A 21,909-nucleotide genomic window follows, 5' to 3' on the forward strand; every position below is an offset into this window, starting at 1 on the left:
GCAACCAATGGGACAGAGTGGTCTGACAAATTTGGTGATGTCAAGGGATGTAAACCCGGAATCGATGGAATATAATTGCTCAGATTTTGGAACAGGTAGTGTGGCTCCTGTACCCATCTTGCAGCACGGATACAGACAATTTGGACTTCTAGAAACAATGCGAACTGTGACAAAATACTTCGATCTGTTGCCGACTGGTATGCTAGCTTAGAGGAATAGTGGAACAATCTTGGCTGAAAGGGTTTGCGTCAATACAGCTGTGGCATTGACACTGCTGTGTCGGACAGAGGCAGATATTCTGTCTTAAATGAACTGGAACAGGTCATTTGGAACTTACTGAACACTCCTAAAGGATTGGTATGAGACACAACTGATTTTTCCCACTAATAAACTTTTGTTACGATAAATAATCTGCTTCAGTTGAAGAAGATCAATCCATCTATATTCGGATTTCGCAGAGTTTGCTAATGCTTTATTAAACCTGATTTAACTCAAATTTAGGATTGTATGTCATTCATTCAAAGCTTGAATAGAAAACTAAAAAATAAAGATTTAATTAACTCTGCTGATTAAGACTAAAGAAAAGTGGGATTTTAAGTGGCATATAATATTGTATGTTAGAAATGATCTTATTACCTCCACGTCCCTCGTCCTCGACCCAGTCATAACAAAGGAGGTATATTCCACTGATAGGAAACAAAACAGGAAACACTTTTAAGCTCCACCCACCCTCCTGCCAGGGGCTATAAGAACATAGCCAGCATAAAGCACTTCCTGTTTGGTTTCCTGTAGGTGGACATTATGGGAGACGCTGGGTATTTGCTGGGCACTAACCTTGTTGCTGGATGCGCTTCAGTTTCCTCCTTTGCTGGGCCCTGGAGGTGCTGTTGGGCCTTCATGGGAGCAGCTGGTGTCAGGATGCTTGGCCTCCTGGACTTGTTGTTTCCCGGCGGTCTTCGATTCTCTTTACATTTTAATCCCGGGACCTCTGGTATCCATCTGCTATGTGGCGCGGTATGTGTGCTCTTCCTACCGCTGTTGTGGCTGGGCATGCAGCTGTGGGTGCTTTGCCATATCCCCTGAAACGCTGCTGTGGTTAGGCGTATGTGGGGTTCTTTCCAACTTCTCTGCATGATTGTGGTGTTTGGGTCCTGCTGCACTTGGCGTCTGTGGGAGCTGCATTGCTGTTGATCTGTCCAGAGGTTGACTCGTAGTGCGTAGCTTCCTTGCTACGATGGGTTCATCCTCCATCCTCCCCTGTTGTTTCCCTTCCTGTGGGATGCAGGGCAGGGTTTGGGCCTGAGTCCATTGTGGTTGGTAGGACCCGACCTGAATGCACATGGTTTGCGAATTGGATCCCGCGGTCTTGCTGGGTGTGCCCGGTTCCGGGTTCCGTGGCAGGTCCGCCCCTCAGTGTCTCTTCCTTGAATTGAAGTGCTGGACACTGCTGCTCAATGGACGCGCAGCACTTACTTCTCCACTTCTTTCCCTGCGGTGGCCAGGACATTTTGTAATTTCTTTATGTGGTTGGCCATGCCCACTTTCCTAGTTCTTGCTCCGGGTATGCTGTTGGCTGGCTTGTTTTGCTTGGGCCATAAGCCTGCCTGAACTGGTATTGACCGCTTCAGTGGTATTTTGCATACAAGGACCTGGAGGAAAAGGGGGGGATTTCTTGCACAGGATCTGTTGACTTCCTACCTGTTGGTCATCATGGGGAAACTTCGTCAGAAGCGCAGACATGTCTCTCCTGTGTCTTCTGCATCCTTGCCTGGGGACAGTGTGGATTCCGGCACTCCTGTGAAGAAGGCCAAGTTGGATGATGACATCCATTTGAAGAGGCTGATTGTGGAGACCTTATCCGATTTAAAGTACTCCAAGAAGGCTGCTGGTGGACGTTCTGGTGGAGGTCCTAACCTTTACTCAGATATGTCCAGTTCCGGGCCTTCCGATGGTTCCTCCTTGGGTGCTGTGGATCTGAAGGAAAAATATATTTCCAAGGATATGTTGCCGGGTATTCTGTCCCATGTCAGTGAAAATATGGGTTTCCCTGATGAGGAGGTTGCCAGCACTTCCAGAGATACTGTACTGCTGCAAATTCTGAAGCAGTCCACTAAGTCTCTACCTATTCATCCTTTTTTGATGGACGTCCTCTTAAATGAGTGGAAGGATCTGGATGTTAAGTTATGTTATGTTATGTTACTGAGATTTTTAGAGCGCTCTGTTACCCTGGGGTCTCCTGGCGCTGTGCGCTACCTTCCGAAAAGAGGAAAGTGTTACAATTGGCTAAGATGACCATTTAGGTGAATAGCCAAGTTTTTAATCCCTTCCTAAAAGGAAGAAACTCTGTTGAGTTTCTAAGATGGAAGGGAAGGCTGTTCCATGCCTTGGTGGCGCAGTGGCGAAAACCTGCCACCCCAGCTAGTTTTGTTGTAGCGGGGGAGAATAGCGTATTTAGCTTGCATGGAGTGCAGGGCTCTTCCCGGAACATACCACTGTATTGAATGTTTCAGGAAATCGGGGCCTATGCCATTAAGGGCTTTAAAAACTATACACATGGCCTTCAACTGAATCCGTAGTTCCACAGGGAGCCAGAGAAGAGTTCTGAGTCTCGCCCTCACCGAGACAAACCTGGGTGTACCTGTGAGCATCCTAGCTGCCGCATTCTGTATGATCTGGAGTCTGGCCAGATGTTTTTTCTGGATGTTAATGTAGAGACTATTGCAGTAATCCAGCCATAACAGAATGAGCGCTGTGACTGCTGTTTTCAGGCTGTCTTCCGGGAGGAGGAATTTGATTTTACGGCGAATTCTAAGAATAAAGAAGCAGGATGAGACGACCCTGCTCATTTGATCACCAAAGGTAAGTTTCGAGTCAAGAATCACCCTGAGATTTTTTGCCCTTTCCACCAGGACTGGAGGCCCGCCCATTGTATTCGGCCACCAGTCCGGTGTCCAGAGGTTGGCAGTGTTCCCGAATAATATGACCTCAGTTTTTCCTGCATTGAGTTTGAGGCAATTTGATGTCATCCAGGCTGCAATCGCCTGCATGCAGTTATGACATTTTGAGCCAGTCTCAGCCTCTGACCCTTTTTGGATTGACAACACAATTTGCGTGTCGTCGGCGTAGGAGGTTAACTGGAATCCAAAAGATTTGATCAAAGCTGCCAACGGAGCAACATATACGTTAAATAATGTCGGGCTGAGCGAGGACCCCTGTGGAACTCCACAAGGTAGAGAGAAGGGCTTAGAGCTATCTCTGCCAAGGTCCACATTTTGTGTTCTGTTGGCCAGGAATGATTTCAGGAGGTCCCAGGCCTCTGATAAACGGTCCATCAAGACTTCATGATGGACCGTATCAAATGCGGCCGACAGATCCAGCATGATGAGTATGGCGACACCACCCTGATCTAGGGCCTCCCTGATCTCGTCTGTAGATTTTATTAATGCCAGTTCAGTGCTATGTTCCGCACAAAATCCAAACTGCGTGGTGTCTAATAAAGAGTTGGCCTGAAGGAACAAGCTAAGTTGGCTGTTCATAGCCCTCTCAATCATCTTACCCGGGAAGGGGAGACGAGAGATGGGTCTATAATAGCTCGGGTCCTTGGGGTCCAAGTTAGGTTTTTTGAGTAGGGGAAGAATAGAAGCTATTTTCCAGGAGCCCGGGAAGTGACCAGTATTAAAAATTGAGCCAAACAGTGGGGTAAGAGCCTCCCCAATAATTTCTGGAACCAGTTTCAGTACCGAGACTGGACAAGGGCCCAGAGGGGAGCCTGATCGAATCTCTGATAGACGTTTAGTAACTCCATGCTGATCCAGAGTTGTAAAATGGTCAAATATGGGGGAGGGCCCATTGTGCTCAGAGAGCCCTGTTGGCACTACCTCATTAGTAGCAGTGGACGTAAACGTAAAGGAGGAAAGGATATTTTCAACATATTGTAAAAAGAAGGTAGCCAAAGATTCGCATAGTTCTGAGTTGCTTTCTGTCTTGGGGCTAGGAGAAGTAGTTAGCATGGAAATAGTTTTAAACAACACTTTAGATGAGGATCCAGCAACTCTAATTTGTTCACCAAAGTAGGTCTTTTTTGTTTCAGAGAGCAGTTTTTTATAGTTAGCAAGACCTACTTTGTAGGCCTCTCTACCAGAGTTACTATACTCTCTCCTCCATGCTCTATCAAGCTTTTTGCACACTAATTTGGTAGTTTTTAAGCTTTCAGAGTACCACGGGGCAGTTGGCGATGCCCGCTTGAGAATGCACCGTTTACCTGGCACTAATTTCTTGCCAGGCAGAATCCACCCAGTCTGTATAGATGGTCGTGGCTTCTTCTACGTTAGGCGATGGTGCGGGCATTGAGCTTTGTATAAGGTTTCCTAGAGCAAGATTGTCAATGTTTTTCCAGGCCCTTGTGGTTATGGCTGCCTTAACCGGAGGTTTGTGGTTGTTGTGCAGGACTTGTTTAAATTCAAATAAAACCGCCGCATGATCGGTCCAAGTAAGTGGTTCAGTAATAGTATAGACAAGATTGGGGTTATTAGAAAAGATTCCATCCAGCGTATGGCCTGTGGAATGAGTGGGATCTAGCACTAACTGCTTAAGGTCGCCACCACTAAATATTTGCTGCAATTTTACGTTATCAGAATCGTTCGGATCTTCCAGATAAGAATTAAAATTGCCCATGTCTGTGAAAAACTTGTTGCACAATCTTTCCTCTAAAAGTGTTCCTATGGAGTCTAAAAACGCACCCCTGGGCCCTGAGGGTCGATATAGGAGGATAGTGTTAAGTGTGTCATGATCCGAAATTTGAATATTAATTGACAGTGCCTCACAAGTCTGATTGGAGGCTTTAGTGAAAGTGGGTTTGAGAGAGTCATGATAAATGACTGCCAGCCCTCCGCCTCTCTTGGAGAGTCCGTCCTGGGTGGAGCAGAAGAAACCGGGGGGAGTAGCTTTAACCAGATCGGACCCCAAAGCTTCATCAGACCAGGATTCAGTTATAAAGCCTAATTTGATGTTGTGGTCTTCCATAAACAGAGCACATTCCACACTGTGCTTAACTAAAGACCTAGCATTGAGCAGAAGGCATTTAAGTGGCGCCTGAGTTGCTCGGATGGTCCTAGCATGGAATATATTACCACGAGGAATGCTAAGATTCTCAGTGATGCCAGGCAGAGCAAAAGAGCACTTAGAGCAGCGCTCAAGCTGTGCCTCCATGATTAATTTGGGAGTAATCCTTGGGCAGCAGGCCTTGCCCCCTTCAGGATCCCAGCCCATAAGCTTCTCCCTGGAGTATGCTTGAGAGTCTGGTGTAAAAAGACCAGGAGGACGGACCCTGAGCCCGGGCCGAGCACGGACGGGCGCAGACAGGCTTGCCTGTGGCGCGCCCGCTGCGGGCGCCCGCTGCGCGCGTCCGCTGCGCGGTCTCGTTAGCGTGACAATTTATAGCTCCAGGGAGAGAAGCTAGAATGCTAACCACCCAAGATGGCGGTGTCCTGCCTGTAATTCCCCACTCAAGGAGCAAACATCAACATGTGATCAGCGTAAGGAGCCAAAAACAAAGTGCCTAGTGTGCTCTTTGTGCAAATTAGCAAATTAGCAGGAGTATAGGTAGACACAATTAAAATCAAAGGTAAAAGCAATTCTTTTTAAAATAATGCAGATGATATGAATTCACCAGCCTGGCGAGCGTTTGAACGCAGCTTCGTCTCAGGCTTATAGCGCTGCGCAGTCGCGTCAACGTGACAATTTACAGCCCCAGGGAGAGATGCTAGAATGCTAACCCCCCAAGATGGCGGTGTCCTGCCTGTAATTCCCCACTCAGGCAGAAAATATCAACATGTGATCAGCACGAGGCGCCGAAAACAAAGTGCCTAATGTGCTCTTCGTGCAAATTAGCCTGGCTTTATGTCAAAGTTATACCCCTTACAGGATATGGAGGATACCATTACTGAGACTGTGCATGTGGATTCAATGTTGGCCAGTTTGGTGGGTCGTCCTTCCGTGGCTGATGATAATGTACTCCGTGATGGGGTAGATGAGAAGATTGACTCTTCTTGCCATCCGGTCTGTGGTTTATGGGGCTTATGTCGCTCAGTCATTGTTGTCCGACTTTAAGACCTTATATGCCACCTTGCAGGAGGGTGGCAGTTGTCCTGACTTGCTTGAATCTATGGAACATCAGGCTGAGTTCCGGTTGGATATTGCCTTTGACTCTGTACGTGCTTCGGCCATGTCATGTGGTGCGTCCATTGCTGCCCGGCGGAACCTGTTGCTGAGGGGTTGGAACACAGATGCAGCCCATCGTTCCATGGCTCTCCGTTTGCCATTCACCGGTCCATGTCTTTTTGGGTAAGTCTTGGAGGAGAAGCTACACAAGGTGTTCAAGTAGCAGAAGCATTCCTTGTCCTTCCGGCAACAGCCTCGTCGTAAGGATTTTTTCTGCTTGAATGCTAAGTCGTTCCATCAGCCTTTCATGTCTGCAGAAGACCCCTTTCCGGAACGAGAAGGCCACTTGGAAAGGGTTCCAATGGGGGTTTCAGAAGAAGCCCCCTCCTAAGGCAGGTCCTGGTAATCAGTGCTCCTGACTATGCTGGTTCCCGGTTCAATCCGTTTGAGGGGCTGCCAGAGGTTGGTAGGAGGTTGTGCCTGTATCTACCAGCTTGGTGTCCCTCAACGTCTGACCAGTGGGTTCTGAATGTCCTGGAACGAGGTTACCGGATCAATTTCATATCTCCCCCACCTGCATCAGGCAAGGTTCGAACTCCTGTCCCCAAGGATGTGTCAGGCCCTGTTGGATGGTGTGCAGTCTCTGTTTCTGAAGAAGGCGATTATTCCTGTCCTCAGGTCCGAGTGGGGTCAGGGGACTTATTCTGTCATATTTCTGGTTCTGAAGGCCATGGGAGGCTTTTGGATTGTGATCAATCTCTGCCCTTTGAACAAGTTTGTCAGGAAGATTACATTCAAGATGGAGAACCTGCAGCGCGTGATCCCATTGGTTCAGGCTGGTTGGGTGTTGTCCACCCTGGATTTTCAGGATGCGTACCTTCATGTGCCAGTTTTGCATTTCTGTGTCCTTCCATTTGGCTTTCGGTCCTCTCCCCAAGTTTTCACCAAGGTGGTGGCCCCTCTAGTGGGCAATCTTCACCTCCTGGGAGTGTCGGTGTTTCCCTACCTAGACGATTGGCTTCCCCAGACCCCTTCCCCCTTGGTGATGTCTCAACATCTTGCTGTGATCATTTGTATGCTAGAAAGCCATGTTTTTCTTCTAGACGTCCCGAAATGCCATCTTCTTCCTTCCACCCGGAGGACCTTCATTGGTGTGGACTTCGATACTGTTCTGGGGCAGGTGTTCCTGCCTCCTTCCAGGATTGTGCATCTCCAATCTCTGATGCAGAAGTTGTTATCTTGGACTTCGGCACCTCTGCAACAGTGGATGGTAGTGCAGGGTCACATGGCGGCAACTGTGTTTACAGTTCCTTGAGCCAGACTCCATCTCGGGCCATTGCTGTGGCATCTGCACTGATTGGTGCTCTTCTCTGTTCAGGACTTCTCCGTACCCGTTCCTGTGTGCCCGGAGATTGTGTTTGATCTCTGGTGGTGGTTGGATTCTGCAAATCTCTCAGTAGGAATGTGGCTGCGCCCTCCTCCGATGCTGGTGCTGACAACGGATGCTAACGCCTCGGGTTGGGGTGCTACTCTTGGGCAGTGGACGTGCAGGTTCGTTGGAGGGGCTCCGAGTCTTGCCGGTCCTCCAACTGGAATGAGTTGTCGGCGGTGAAGTATGCTCTCTGGTACTTTCAGGAGCATCTCCTGGGGTGCAATGTAATGGTTTGGTCTGAAAACACCATGACTGAGGCCTACTTCAATCACCAGGGCAGTACTCGCAGTCCTTCCTTGAACCTGGTGGCCTGTGCCACTGCAGGTTGGGCAGAACGTCATCTCCTGGCTATTTTTGCTCAGCACATTAGGGGCCTGGACAATGCTGTAGCGGATGCCCTGAGTCGACGGTTTCCATCCTTTCTGACTCTGTGCCTGGCTTCCAGGATTTTCCGGTTTCTGTGCCGGAAGTTCAGGATGCCTGTGCTGGATTTGTTTGCTTTCAGGACCAAATGCTTTGCTTCCCCTCTTTTGCTCCTGGACTCTTGTGCAGGGTGCTTGGGGGATGGATGCCTTGTCTCTCCAGTGGCCTGCTTGGCTCCTGTATGGGTTTCAGCCTTTCCCTCTCATCCCTGCGATTCTGCTGCAAGTTCAGATGGTGGGCCTCAGGTGGTGGCGGTTTTGCCTCACTGGCCTTGGAGGTCTTGGTTCCTGTTGTTGCTGAGTCTGTCTGTGGGCCCTCCTTGGGTCTTGTCTCGCTGCCCGTCTCCCCTGTGGTCGGCCTCTCCCTCTCTCCTGGTCCTTCTCACCTTGGTGGTCTGGAGGTTGAATGGCTGTCTTTAGGGGGCAGAGGTTTGCCTGACCACATTATTTCTGTGATGCAGGCCTCCTGGAGAAAGTCGACTGTCTTATTATTCCAAGCATTGGGCTTCTTTCACCTCTTGGTGTTCTGAGTGTAGTCTGTCTTCTACCTCTTGCCCTCTCGCTGGTGTCCTGTAGTTTTTTCTGGATGGTTTCCAGAAAGGTTATGCTTTGACTACACTGAAGGGCCAATGGGCTGCCATTAGGGCTTTCCAGGACCCCGACTCCCTTCCTTCTTCTGATGGATTGTTGGTGTCTCGGTTGTTCCGAAGTTACGCTCTTTTCACTCCTGCTGTTCGTTCTTCTATGCAGCCGTGGGATCTTTCTCTGGTCCTGCGTGCCCTGCAGTCTTCTCCTTTTGAGCCTCTGGAGTCTGTTAATTTCAAGTTCCTGTCCTTTAAGGCGGCGTTTCTGGTAGCCATTACCTCTGCTCGGAGGTTGGGTGAGCTTACTGCATTGCGCTGTTCTCCCCCCTTTTGGCGGTTTATGGATGATGATGTGGTCCTGAGTTTGGATCCTGGTTTTCTCCCTAAGATCCGTTCTAGATATAATTTTTCTCAGATGTTTATCCTTCCTGCTTTCTGTCCTTCTCATTCTTCTCCTGCTGATGTATTGTTACACACTTTGGATGTTAAGCGTGCTTTGGCCGTGTATGTCAACCAGTCAGCGCCTTCCCACTCTTCTGATTCCCTGTTTGTGATTTTTGGGCAAGATGCTGGTCATGGGAAGGCTGCTTCCGGAATTACGTTGGGTCGTTGGATCAAATCTATCATTTTCTTGGCCTATCAGGGTTCTGGTTTGCCTTGTCCTTCTGGGGTTCAGGCCAGGTCTATGAGGGTTGTCTCTGCTTCTTGGGCTGCTTTTCATGGCGTGCCTCTCGGTGAGATGTGTCGGGATGGTACTTGGGCTTTGGATTCTACTTTTGTCAAGCATTACCATTTGAATTGTGTCTTGGATGACCGTATGAATTTTGGTTGTGGTGTTTTGCGTGCTGTGGGTCCTGTTGCTCCCACTTGATTCTTGTGTGTTATTAAACATTTCACGTTTGTACACTTCACACCTGTGTGCTGTCTATTTTGTTCCTGCTGGGGTCTCAAAGTCCTTCATATGTTGTTGCTTTGGTATTCCTCCTTTGTCTGAGTCGAGGATGAGGGACGTGGAGGTAATGCTCTGATTACTTACTGGTAATCCTCATTACTCCTAGTCCTACTCGTCCTCGACCCAGTCATACTTTCCACCCAGCTCCCTGGTTCAGGCCTTTGTGCTTGGTATCTCAAGAAGTGCTTTATGCTGGCTATTTTCTTATAGCCCCTGGCAGGAGGGTGGGTGGAGCTTAAAAACGTTTCCTGTTTTGCTTTCTGTCCGTAGAATATACCTCCTTTGTTATGACTGGGTCAAGGACGAGTAGGACTAGGAGTAATGAGGATTACTGGTAAGTAATCAGAGCATTCCTGGTCCTAATCCGATAATTACTCATTCTCCAAGTGTTCCAGTCCGTTCCAGCACAGAACAAGATCCATCAGAGGACCATAGAGATTTGGTATAGTAGCTAAGGTTAATTTTGAATAGGAGTTAATCAGACAAATGATAGTCTATCAAAAGGGCCCAACACAGTAACGCTGCAATATGTGCACTTCAGAACTGAGGCATAAAGATGAAATGTACTGCTACTGTACTTCCAATTGTAGACGTTTTTGTGCATTTTATATTGATTGTGTGTTTTTAACAATGTGCAGAAGATTAATCTACACTCAAATTCACAAGTGTGGACATGAAGTTATTGCCTTCGAAACTATTTTAATATGGCCTGTTTGGCTAATGCTTTCGGGGCTTTAGCTAGACCTCAACACCATCACATTCAAAATGGGTGCCTCATCCTGCTCACTCACCGTTTATTATTTCTGCTGCATGCAGTCACGCAAATTATATTTTGTCCATTTCCAACTCAGGTAGTTCTCGATGAACACTCTCTAGCTTGGGTTTAGTGATGTAACTTTGATTCAAGTTTATTTTGCCTGCTCACACCATTGCATTCATTCATAATAGTTCACTGTTGTTTTGTAACTAGTTTGCTCTGACATCTCTGGATGACATTAGCATAAAGGGGGCTGAATCAATATTCACGTAGTGTGATAGTCCTTCGGTGGTTAGGCCGTATGACACGCTGAAATTATATGCTCAGATTTGTTGAAATTGAAAATCTTTCGCTCAAACCATGCTGAATCTGCCCTTTCAATTTTAGTCTAAGAGAAGATTTCCTATATAAACTCTTGAACTGAGGGGCGAGCCATGAAGGTTCTCCATGCTACTAGAGATGCTGCCAGATTTGTTTCTGATTTTGTTGCTCGTTTGGGACTTGAAATATGTTTGGCTGTGCTTATTAATCTGTATTGACATGTTAGTAAGCCATGTATGACAGTTAATTTATGCATCTGCACTTTACAATTACTGCATTGTACGTACTGAATTTTTTTAATAAATGTTTCAAAATGTTCTAATTCCACTTACTGTATTTTTAGGTCTCGCTTGACCCAGCGCATGCGCTGGTCTGGCGAGACTTATTGGGAGGGCTCCAAAAAGTGCTACCAGGCCAGCCTAGAGCTACAGTGCATGTGCGCGGGCGCGCCCGCCGCGTTTTACCGCCATTACTTTCACTTTCGCGGCCGTACGGCCTCTTTGCATAGCCAATAGGTCTCGCTTTTGGGACCTTATAAGTATTTAGTTATGCAACTGTTGCATGGCTAAACACTTAATAAGGTCCCAAAGGCGAGACCTATTGGCTATGCCAATGCTTGTTGTATATGCTGATTCGCACCTTATCTTGGGACACATTGCCTCATGAATCCACGCCCACAAAATGCAGCTGTAGATGCATTGGTAGATATGTTTCATTTCACTTTAGAAAAGCATGCAACACCAATGCATCAGAGCAGGCAGTGTTTCTCTGGTTTATTTCGAACATAACTAACAGCGAAACTAAGACACAGGAATGTGTCCTTTTCTTGACTCCTGTGACTGAGGAACTCTCTGTGTACACTTCAACCTCACAATCAGCAATGCAAACCGACTGCTTTCCAATCACTTGCACGCAAGGAATTCTAAGCAGTCACCATTTGGAACAGCACACGCGCTCACTCCCTCCCTGCTAACTCTCAATTATCTTTTGTCAAAGCAACAGCAGATGAAAGCTGAACTTTTAAAAAGTAAACTGCATCATGTAAATGTCTTCTGTGAGCTCGGATGGAAATAGGGCAGCCATGTGCTCACGCTGCAAGTTTTTTACTCAGAGGTCCTTTAGGCGCTAAGAACGTACCAGAATGTCCTCCTGTTCCCCGGAAAAGATCCCGCACTTCTGTTTAGGATTACTAGCACTTATAATTGAAGACGCCAGCGCGGCATCATCGTTTGTGTTTTTCCTCTATTTGCAGCTCGAAAAGGCACATCACCCACAAAGAAAGACAGCCCGTTCTTCAGCGTGCGTCTGCGTCAGCCAACAGTTAAACAAAGGAAATTCAGACCTTTGATGACCCCTTGTGAAAAAAGCCTGCACTGCAATGGAACATTGTCACTGAACACTCAGCTTCAAAAGAACTCTAGGGCACCCTCCTGTCGCAGGGAAATGATTTGAGTTCCGTGCCATTTAATTGACAATGAAAACGTATCATGAATGCTATGAGGAAGCGCAGTGAGCTGCTTTTGCTGCTGTGCATTCATTTTGTGGCAGTAAAATACTTAAAATCGCAGCAGATTCCCTATTGATATAAGTCACGTATGGACGCAACTGCACAGAATTTACCAAGTGGCGTATATATGCGGATTCAATGCATGTGGGCAATAATGTATTTAAGTATTATTTTACTAATGCCTTTCATTGTGAGTCATTTAATTTGAAAAATAATTGTGCAGCCAGAAATGCTTTTCTCCAAAACAAAGATGCTATTGCTGCGTACAGGGCTAAGCTAAACTAATGAGTGACACATATTGTAGAGGATTGTAGAATATTTTTTTCTGTGTTTCACAACTATTAGATGTTGGGAGGAAGAGTACAATTTTTAAATAATATAAAACGTGTTGTCCATTTTTTCCTGCATGTGCCTAGAAACACTGGCAGTTTCAGTAAATCCACGCTAATAGATCAATTACTTACCGGTAATTGTATTTCTCCTAATGCTGCTTTTACACAGATCCATTACATATTAGAGGCATTAAGCCTTCCAAACACACCCCTGACAGAGTGGAAATCACATTCTAATTTTTGGGGTGCATTATAATCACGTATAGACTGCACCAGCATATAATCCTTTGTTGTATTAATGTAAAGTGTTAGAACTGTGAAATGTATTAACATGAAAACGTGACGTTTTTAAGGCCAGTGAAATGTAGCATGGCAACTCAACATAGAAAGTGAATGTAACTAGCAGAATACCTTAATGTGAAGAACTCGTGTTGTGCAATTGACACCTAATCATTAATTAAATGTGCTTATTAATCATGGAATTTCATATTTAGGTAAATGTATTCATTGAAAGTTCCTTAATGTGTGAATTTGTAAAACTTATATGAAGTTTCTTATGTTAGCTGAACCTCATAGGCCTGAACTGCAGTTCCCTAGGAACTCTCGCTTTAAAATTAACAGTTGAATTCCATGTGTGCTGTGGAATTTGTGCTTTCTCACATTGTGTGCTGCAGGTGAAACAAGCACTCTTGTTAGCTAGAATAAGGTCTTTGTTTTGTTAGTCAGGCAAGGAGAGAAGAGGTTGCAATAGTGCTGCTTGAGTTGATAAAGGAAGGTCATTGTGCTGCACACAGTAGAAGGCCTGGGAACCAAGGACAAAAGGTATCAAGAAAAGTACACCATTGCCCCATGGAAAACCACCTTTAAGACTGTACTCAGAACGGATTGGCGTGACTCTCACACTGCACCCTGGGAATGCTACTTATGGATAACTTGTTGTTGGGAGTAGGGAAAGTGGCTCACTTCTTCTTTTGTATATGGATAGAGAGCATCTTAGAGCAAGCTCTGCCTTGGGAGCTTTATGCTACATGACCCATTGATTTTGGAACGCTTCTTAGGAAGACTCCACGTACTGACACCTTTTACTTCTCCATCTGAAAATGCTTAAGTAGGGATGTCATTTTAGTGCTAGAGTGTGATAGATTTAATGATTTTCCCTCACCAACCCTCGATGCAGGGGATCTTGGGCTCATGTTCCCATATCTTTTGTAATCTACTTCTTGAACTAATAATATTGCTTATGTTGTATCATCTAAACTGGATGCGCAGATTTCGCTTTATGCTAATTTCGATATATTTCTACACTCTCGTATTGAGGTATCTCTATATTCAGTTATTTTTGGCTTTGTAATAAATCAAATTAACTTAAGTAGTTGTCTGTGGTTTCTATGTGTCCAAGAGAATTATTGACTAATTGATTGGCCTTTAACAACTTTTCTCCCCTTTACACATTCATGCTGTGAAAAAGAACCATCTAATTGAAAATATAGAATTGGTCTAGAACTGATGGGCCCTTTCAGTTGGTAGCAGAGGATGGTTCACACATGAAGCAAAGGGGAGAATCCAGAAATAGTCTAGAATAAGTGGAACCTAGGAGCCCAAAACCCGAAATAGAGCCCAATGACTGAGAATGGAAGGCAACAAAATCTGGCATAGACCAACGCACTTTGAAGGTGCGGTGAGATCAGTGGTGGACGGAGGAGGGAGTATTAACAGTGTGTATGTAGTGTGTTAGATGTCTTGTGGAGTTGGTGTGAAAGTCGGCTGAATGTGGTTTCGGACCGTGATCCAAGGATTAAGATATGAGTTGCAGGTCCTGAAGTGGCCTAATATTCCTGGATATATTAAAAGGTGTATAAGACACAGAGATAGTGATTGTCTGACCGAAGAATTGAGTAGTCCTGAGACGTCATTGGCAGTTCCACCTAAGACAGGGAACTTTGTGCGTATGAGACATATGGGAAAAATCTGGTGGACCTGTGTACAGAGGTGAACAATACAGATTTGGGTGATCAGCGCTGGTCTAGGGTCATTGTGTGTGAATGTTCTTGAGTGACTAAATTCTATAGATCTTTTAGATGGCAGACAATTGCTTAATTAAGATGACTGTGTGAGTGAATGTTTACAGAGAAATTGCAAAGGAGGGTGAGTCACTGCGAGGAGTAAAGGTGACATGAGAGAGTGTTGCGCTGCGTTAGTTTGGTCGCTGGAACGCCGTGCTGGGATTGGTTGGCAGTCATCGTGAAGTTTGTGATTGAGAAAGATAGTTCCATCGTGATCTATTGAACAACAAACTGCAATTTAAAATGCTGCAATGTTTTAGGGTGTTGGGAGATCTTTTCAGGGGTGGTGAGGGGGTAGTCACTCGAGTGGGCGAAGAGGCACCACCCGGGGATACTCACACTATATAGCGACAAAGGTTGGGCTCCACACTATAATTTGGCTCCAGAATTGACAGAAGATCACTGAAAAGGAGGGTGAATTGTCTTTTCAGCACTTTGGTTCATTTCAGTTGGTTGGATGTATTGCATCAGTTAAGAGGAGCAATGTTTGCATTACGACCTTTGCCTAGGCCAACATAGTTTCAAGCATTAGAAGCATGGATGCTTGCAGCTCATGCTAATCAGAGGGAGAAATACTAAGGGAGAATGAGCAAAACTGTGAGGGAATATCAGGACACGCAATAGGATGCACAACTTAAGAGGTGGAGATGGAGAGTGGATACCATTGAAGGAGAAAGGTTGTACCCAGTGCTTGTAGAAGATGGAGGATGCCAGGACAGGAATGCAGTGACTACGAAGATAACTTGTTGGATGGGTTGCTGTCTGAACGTACTCCTCCTTACAGTCCGCAGACAAGAGTCGGTGGGCGAGCTCTTACAGTACCGGTTACCATTGGCCTTGTTGTTCCTGTGTAGGACCCGAGCTCAGTGGGAAGCCTTAGTCAGAGACAGCCCTTACAGGCGGAAGGGACTGGATTGGGAAGGTTATGGAGCATGAGTGGGAATTGTCCTTCTTTCGTGCCTGTGGAATCTAGTACCCCTTAGACAGCTACTACTGATACTTCTAGAGTATGCACTATACTGTCAATACGCTTGGCAAGCACTACCAGTGAGAGGACCAAATGGTGCAGCTTTAGAAGCAAGCACAAGTCAGGGAGTATCTGGAAGTCAGCATGTCTAAGATGTTGCAGACTTGGAACCCTCGTTGAGAGACCATTATAACAACAAGGAGAACCAGATCAGTATGTCTAGTCAGGGTACCATCAAAGCTGCAGTGAAGGTGAAACTGCTGGACATGGTGAGGTTGAAGGCTGAGGTAGACAAGATCATCAACAGGAACGTGCCTCTAGATAGGATAGAAACCTATGAGCCAGATGACCTGCTGTTTGTAGAAAAGGATGCCACCCGTAGGGCAAGAAGAGTGCATGAGAAGTTGTCAGAGTTAGCTCAGGGGTATGGAGTAGACCTATCTCAAATGAAAATGTTATAGGGAATCATAGGATTAACCACAGTGACCAGGAGCTAGAGAAAAACAGAGTAAAAGGATTGAAAACACATATTCGAGGCTTGGTCATAGGAACAAGGGCTTGGATTATGCTGGATAAGTGGGGAGAGAGAGATGGTCAAAGAAGAAGAGTGTGAGAATGGCGACAGTAGAGACACCGTCTCCAGGAGGGGGAACATAGGGAGTAGAGGCATATCCGCTAAGAGAAGTGCCTAGTCGAGGATACATGCATGTTCCCTGGAGTAGAGGTGACCTAGCTGCATTTACAAATGATTTTTCCAGGTTGAGGGAGAAACCTTGTATAAGCAAGTTGATTGTTTTGATAACATTTTGAAAGTGTTGAGGAATTACCTAAATACCTTGTTTGAAATTGTGGTTCTTAGTGATTTATGGTCTGCTTGTAAAATTGCTAATGATTGGCCTGCTGCTGCGCCAGAGAGGGATCCAATAACTAATGGTCCTTCACATTTGATTATGAAGATGTACGATTAGGTGATCACATGGTTGTAGTCCAAAATAGCCCCTCAAGACATCGATTGTGTTAAGATAGACTGAACGATCCAGGAACCTAAAGAGTCAGAAGATGCTTACTATGAGAGGCTGTTACAAGCCCTTACGCAGCACAATGGGTTAGATACACCCGATCCTAAGGACATGGGACAAGTTGTGTCCAGGTTTGTGACTAGTCTGAGGCCAGAGATTAGCCTTATGATCCAACAGCACTTAATCTGCTGGCAAAAAAAATCTGTAGACAAAATCTTGTGCTATGCCAGGTATCACAGTGATGAGGTGGATTCTAAGCATAGGAGAATAAAGGAGAAATTGATGTCGGTTCAAATGCGAAATGCACAGAAAGGAGAGTAGGTGCAGGCAATAGTGGGACCTGTAGCCTGTGGTTAAGGGAATATTGCAGGAGGTGTCCCAGTGACATAAGTTGCTAGGTCAACGGGACAGGGAAAAGGAAGAAGTGTCCCCATAAATCCTATGACAGGGATAGATGTTGCGACCCTGAAGAAGACTACCTCTAGTCATTTTTGTCACAAGATCGGGCATTGGAAGCACAAATCACATCTTAATCTTGCGACTCAAGTGCGGGAGGGAGTACACATGCAAGTGACAGACAGAGGGAATCAGTTGCCAACAGTGACTAGGCCAAGAACGCTAAATGCTAGAGGGAATAAAGTGCCTCAGCCTCTGAGAATTTTGCAGGGCAACCAAACCTACCACCAGATGCCCTTAACGGAAGGTGTGAATAGCGTTGATCAGGACCTGTCATTATGATGGTGCCTAAGGAGGGAGGAAGACTGTATGCTTGGTGCAGTCTTAGAGGTAGACCAGAGTGGACCATATATAGAAGCAGACGTAGATGGTCATCCTATTACATTCTTGAATGATTCTGGTGCTACCTGTTCTACTATGAGATCTGCAGTAGTCCCAAACCTGCCCCTCTCAGGAAAATCGATCCAATTTGTAGTAGTCTCTAACAAAAAAATGACAAACCTTTTGACAGAAGAAGCAGTGAAAATTGGAACTTTTCAAGATCACCATCAGTTTGTGGTGTGCGATTCAAGTCCAGTCTGTTTGTTAGGGCGTGATCATTTGTGCAAATTGAACTGTACCATTTATTGCATGCCAAAGGGAATCGAGTTGCAGACTAATGATGAGGACATTGCTTGCAAATTGGTTAATCAGAACCATTACACCGCCATGTTTCCACTATTGACAGTGAAGGACATGCTGCCGGATTTGAAAGACACCATCTCTCCAGTGGTATAGGATTTCTCTAGGGAGGAAATCTGACTAATTCGAGGAGTTGAGCCAGTCCGTATACAGATCAAGCCACATGCAGAATTTCCAAGAACACCATAGTACAATTTGACCTCAGAACCTGTGGCAGGGATTACACCTTTAATTGAGTCCATGGTTGCGCAGGGCATTCTAAAGGAAATTATGGGAAGTCTATGCAATTCTCTTATCATAGGATTGCAGAAACTGAGTGGAAAATATTGCATTGTTCAGGACCTTAGAAAGGGCAATAACGTAGTGATTCCATATTGTCCAGTGGGACCAAATCCTTCTGTGATCCAATTCCAGATTCCTTGTGAAGCTGAGTGGTTCACAGTGATTGACATTTGTTAGGCATTTTTCTCCATTCCATTGCACGAGGAGAGCCAATTTTTGCTTGCTTTCTGTCTGGAGAATCGTGTCTTAACATGGTGTTGTATCCCTTAACGGTATATGGAAAGTCCATCCATATTCAATCAGGTCTTGAAGAAGAACCTTGAGAGCTTGATTCTGCCCTGAAACTCAGTGTTAGTCCAGTACATAGACGACCTCCTCATTGTGTCTGAAACGCGGGAGGCTTGGAAGGATGATACTATCGCCTTACTGAACCATCTGGCTGACAATGGGCATTAGGTGTCTCTGAGTAAGCTTTAGTACTGTCTAAATGAGGTACAATATTTGGGTTATTGAATTGAAAAAGGCAAAAAGAAGATGTCACTAGAACGAGTAGAGGCGATCATGAAAATGAATCCACCTAGTACTCAGAAAGAGGGGAAGATGTTTTTGGGAATGGTTGGCTACTGCCAACAATGTATTCCTACTTTCTCCTTAATGGCTAAGCCTTTACAGATGCTGACCCACAAGGATGTGTGTGATCCGGTACCTTGGGATAACGACTGTGTGCTTGCTTTTCTGGAGTTGAGAGAGTGCCTATGTCACGCTCCCGCTTTAGGAATGCCTGATTACAACAAAGTGTTTTCACTGTTCTGCCATGAAAGGGAAGGGTGTGCTCTTTCTGTACTCACCCATACACATGGAGGTGCCCGTAGACCCAGTGGCCAATTTCTCAGCTACATTAGATAGTGTAGCTTCAGTTTTGCCCGAATGTCTCAAATCCACTGCTGCAATGGGTGTCAGTATTGAACTATGTCAGAGCATTGTGATGGGTCAATTACTTATGGTATTTGTACCGAATTCAGCTGAGCTCCAGATGACGAGAACCAAAACACAGCATTTGACATATAACAGGTTGACAAGGTATGAGCAAGTATTACTCGCTGCTGAGAACGTAAACCTGAAGCATTGTTCTGTGTTAAATGCTACTACTTTGTTACCTATTACAAATGCTGATGGGGAAGAATGTGAATACCTTGACTGTTTAGATGTCACTGAGCTTTACCCGCAGCCTAGACCTGACATTGTCGATGAGCCATTGCCTGATCCCGATCAAGTCCTTTTTGTTGATGGTTCATGCTCAAGAGAAAATGAGGGTAATTCTTTGGGAGCAGCGTTTGCTGTCTGTACCATCTCTAGAGTGGTGGAAGCTGCTTGTTTACAGGGAGTACACTCTGCACAAAAGGCTGAAATCATCGCTTTAACCTGTGCATGTCGAGTTTCTGAACAGATTCGAGTCACCATCTATATCAATAGCCAGTATATTTTTGTTGTGGTTCATGACTTTGGACAGCTATGGTCGTAGAGAGGGTTCCTAACGTCATCAGGTTCTCTAATTAGGAACAGGGAGTATGTGAGACAACTGTTGGAAGTTTTGCAATTACCAAGAGAAGTGGCTGTTGTTAAGTGTGCAGCCCATGGAAGGGGAGATTACTTTGTTTCTACAGGGAAAAGGTATGCAGATTAAGTTGCTCATTTCTGTGGTATGCATGCATGTGTTTTCAGTTGGGAATATATTGGCGAGAGTACAGAGTAAGCATACTAAGCATGATGCTAGCTGTTGCAGACACATGAGATGAAGTCAAACGTTTGCAGATAGAAGCCACCGACAAGGAACAAGCAGATTGGATCAGTGCAGGTTGTGAGAAAGGGGAAAATAATTTATGGGCGTCAGTTGAAGCCAGGGCAGTGTTACCAGATTGTTTATTGCATCCAATTACAAGGCAAATTCATGGAGCAGCTCATATAGGAAGGCAGCGATGGTGAGACTGTTCAGACAGACATGATCAAATCCAAGATTTCATGTGATTGTAGAAGCAGTGTGTCATCGGTGTGTCACATGCTAACAAATTAATGTCAGGAAAGGGACTGTTGTTGCCTTGAGTCATATTGGCAGATTGGGAGAGCCCTTCAATTGGATCCAAATTGATTTTGTTGAGATGCCTGTGTGTAATGGCTTGAGACACAGTCTGGTGGTTGTGTGCATCATTTCCCAATGGGTTGAAGCTTATCCAACTAGAAGTTACGATAGTCTCACTGTAGCAAAGTTATTGTTTGGAAGAAGAATAAAAATAGGGACTTTAATCTAGAAGAGGAAAAGAGGGCTAGGGAAGTCTTCCAAGCTGTGTAAATACTGTGCAAGAGACTGTTGAAAAGAACTTTGCAAGTTTTCAAGGAAACGTTGCTGAAAGACTCTGCTGCACATGAATAAGAGGTGGAGAAAACTGACTCTGTATGTTGATCATCTTACAAGCTGTGATCTGAGCTACTTTGAAAATGGAGTCTGGAAATTCAAAACGTAGGCACAAATGTATTATAGGAATACTCATCATAGGGGTGATAATAGTAATACCTGTAGTCATTATTGAGTCCATTTTAAGTGCTCACCAAAGTGAGCTACATAAAGTGGGGGTACATGGGACATCCACACCTTCAACTGTTGCCTCTAAAGAGGGTACATTTGGATCTGAAAAATGCTTAATGGAGCAAGCTAGTCGCTTTCTTGATGTAGATTTGTCTAAAGGTGATTACATGCTGAATGCTTATGCTAGGTTGCTATACAAGTACGTTGAAACTATGGAAGTGAGAGATTGTTATGTGTGTATGCAATTGCCTGCTTCGGTTGAGGAGGGGATTAGATATCATTACTTACCCTTGACTTATCGTATTAGTTACAGTTCGCTTCTTAGCTTGCTTTATGGAAAGGGTAATTATGAATACTAGATCTCAAATTATGATGTAGTGCTCCCAGAAATACCAATCTATAAACATTTGAACAAATATGATCATTATAAGCAAAAACAGAGAATGTAAAAGTATTTCACACCTGCAGCAACATTAGATACCGCTTACACACATAGACATAATCTAACTTGCATATTATCTGACCTAGAAAAGAAATGTATAGATCAAGTAGGCCTAGAGGTTTAGTTGGTAGGTCTAACAATAAGGACCAAAATCTTGAATGGACCAAGGAGGAGTTAGCTCACAAGGCTAAAGGAAGTTCTGGTCCTATAGCTTTAGGTTTGGATCAACAAGGCAAGCATTGCATACGTCAGGTTCAGAGTCGTAATGAAACAGTATTTGTGGAACAGAGTAAGTGTGATCACATCTTTCTAATCAATGGTCCTTGGAAGACGTTTCTGCAAGAATCAGTTTGAATGGTGCCAGAAGTATATTTTGTGTGTGGGAAGAATGCACACGTTCGGCTTCCGAGCAATTGGTATGGTACTTGTTATGTGGCAGTTGTGTTTCCAACCAGCAGCCAGCACTGGCTGCCTGTTGCGCGGCGTATTGAGTTTAAGGTGCTTTGCCTGGCCTTTAAAATTTTGAAAGGCTTGGCTCCTCCTATTCTCACGAATCTCCTTACTCCGTACTTCCCTTCTCGCTCTTTGAGATCCTTGGGCCAGAACTTAGCTGTTGTTCCCCGTTTTCGGTTGAACAGGACGGGTGGCCGCTCCTTTCGAGTAGTAGCTGCCAAGCTCTGGAACGCTCTTCCCTACGACATCCGTGCTGTGGAAGATTTAACCAGGTTCAGAGGTGTGATTAAAACGTTTCTTTTTAATAAAATTAAGTAACCCGCTGCATTCTGCTGTTGTGTTCACCTTTTCTGGCGCCAGGACGCCCCTTTGCTGGGGCAGCTGTGCGCGGTACAAAAATCAGTAACATAACATAACATAACAAAGATATACAATGTTGAGGATTTGGAAGGTTTGGAAGGAGAATTGAAACCATAGGGGAAAATGTGGACTGAGTGCT

This window comes from Triturus cristatus, chromosome 2_1 (assembly GCF_964204655.1).
Source record: "Triturus cristatus chromosome 2_1, aTriCri1.1, whole genome shotgun sequence".
NCBI lineage: Eukaryota > Metazoa > Chordata > Amphibia > Caudata > Salamandridae > Triturus > Triturus cristatus.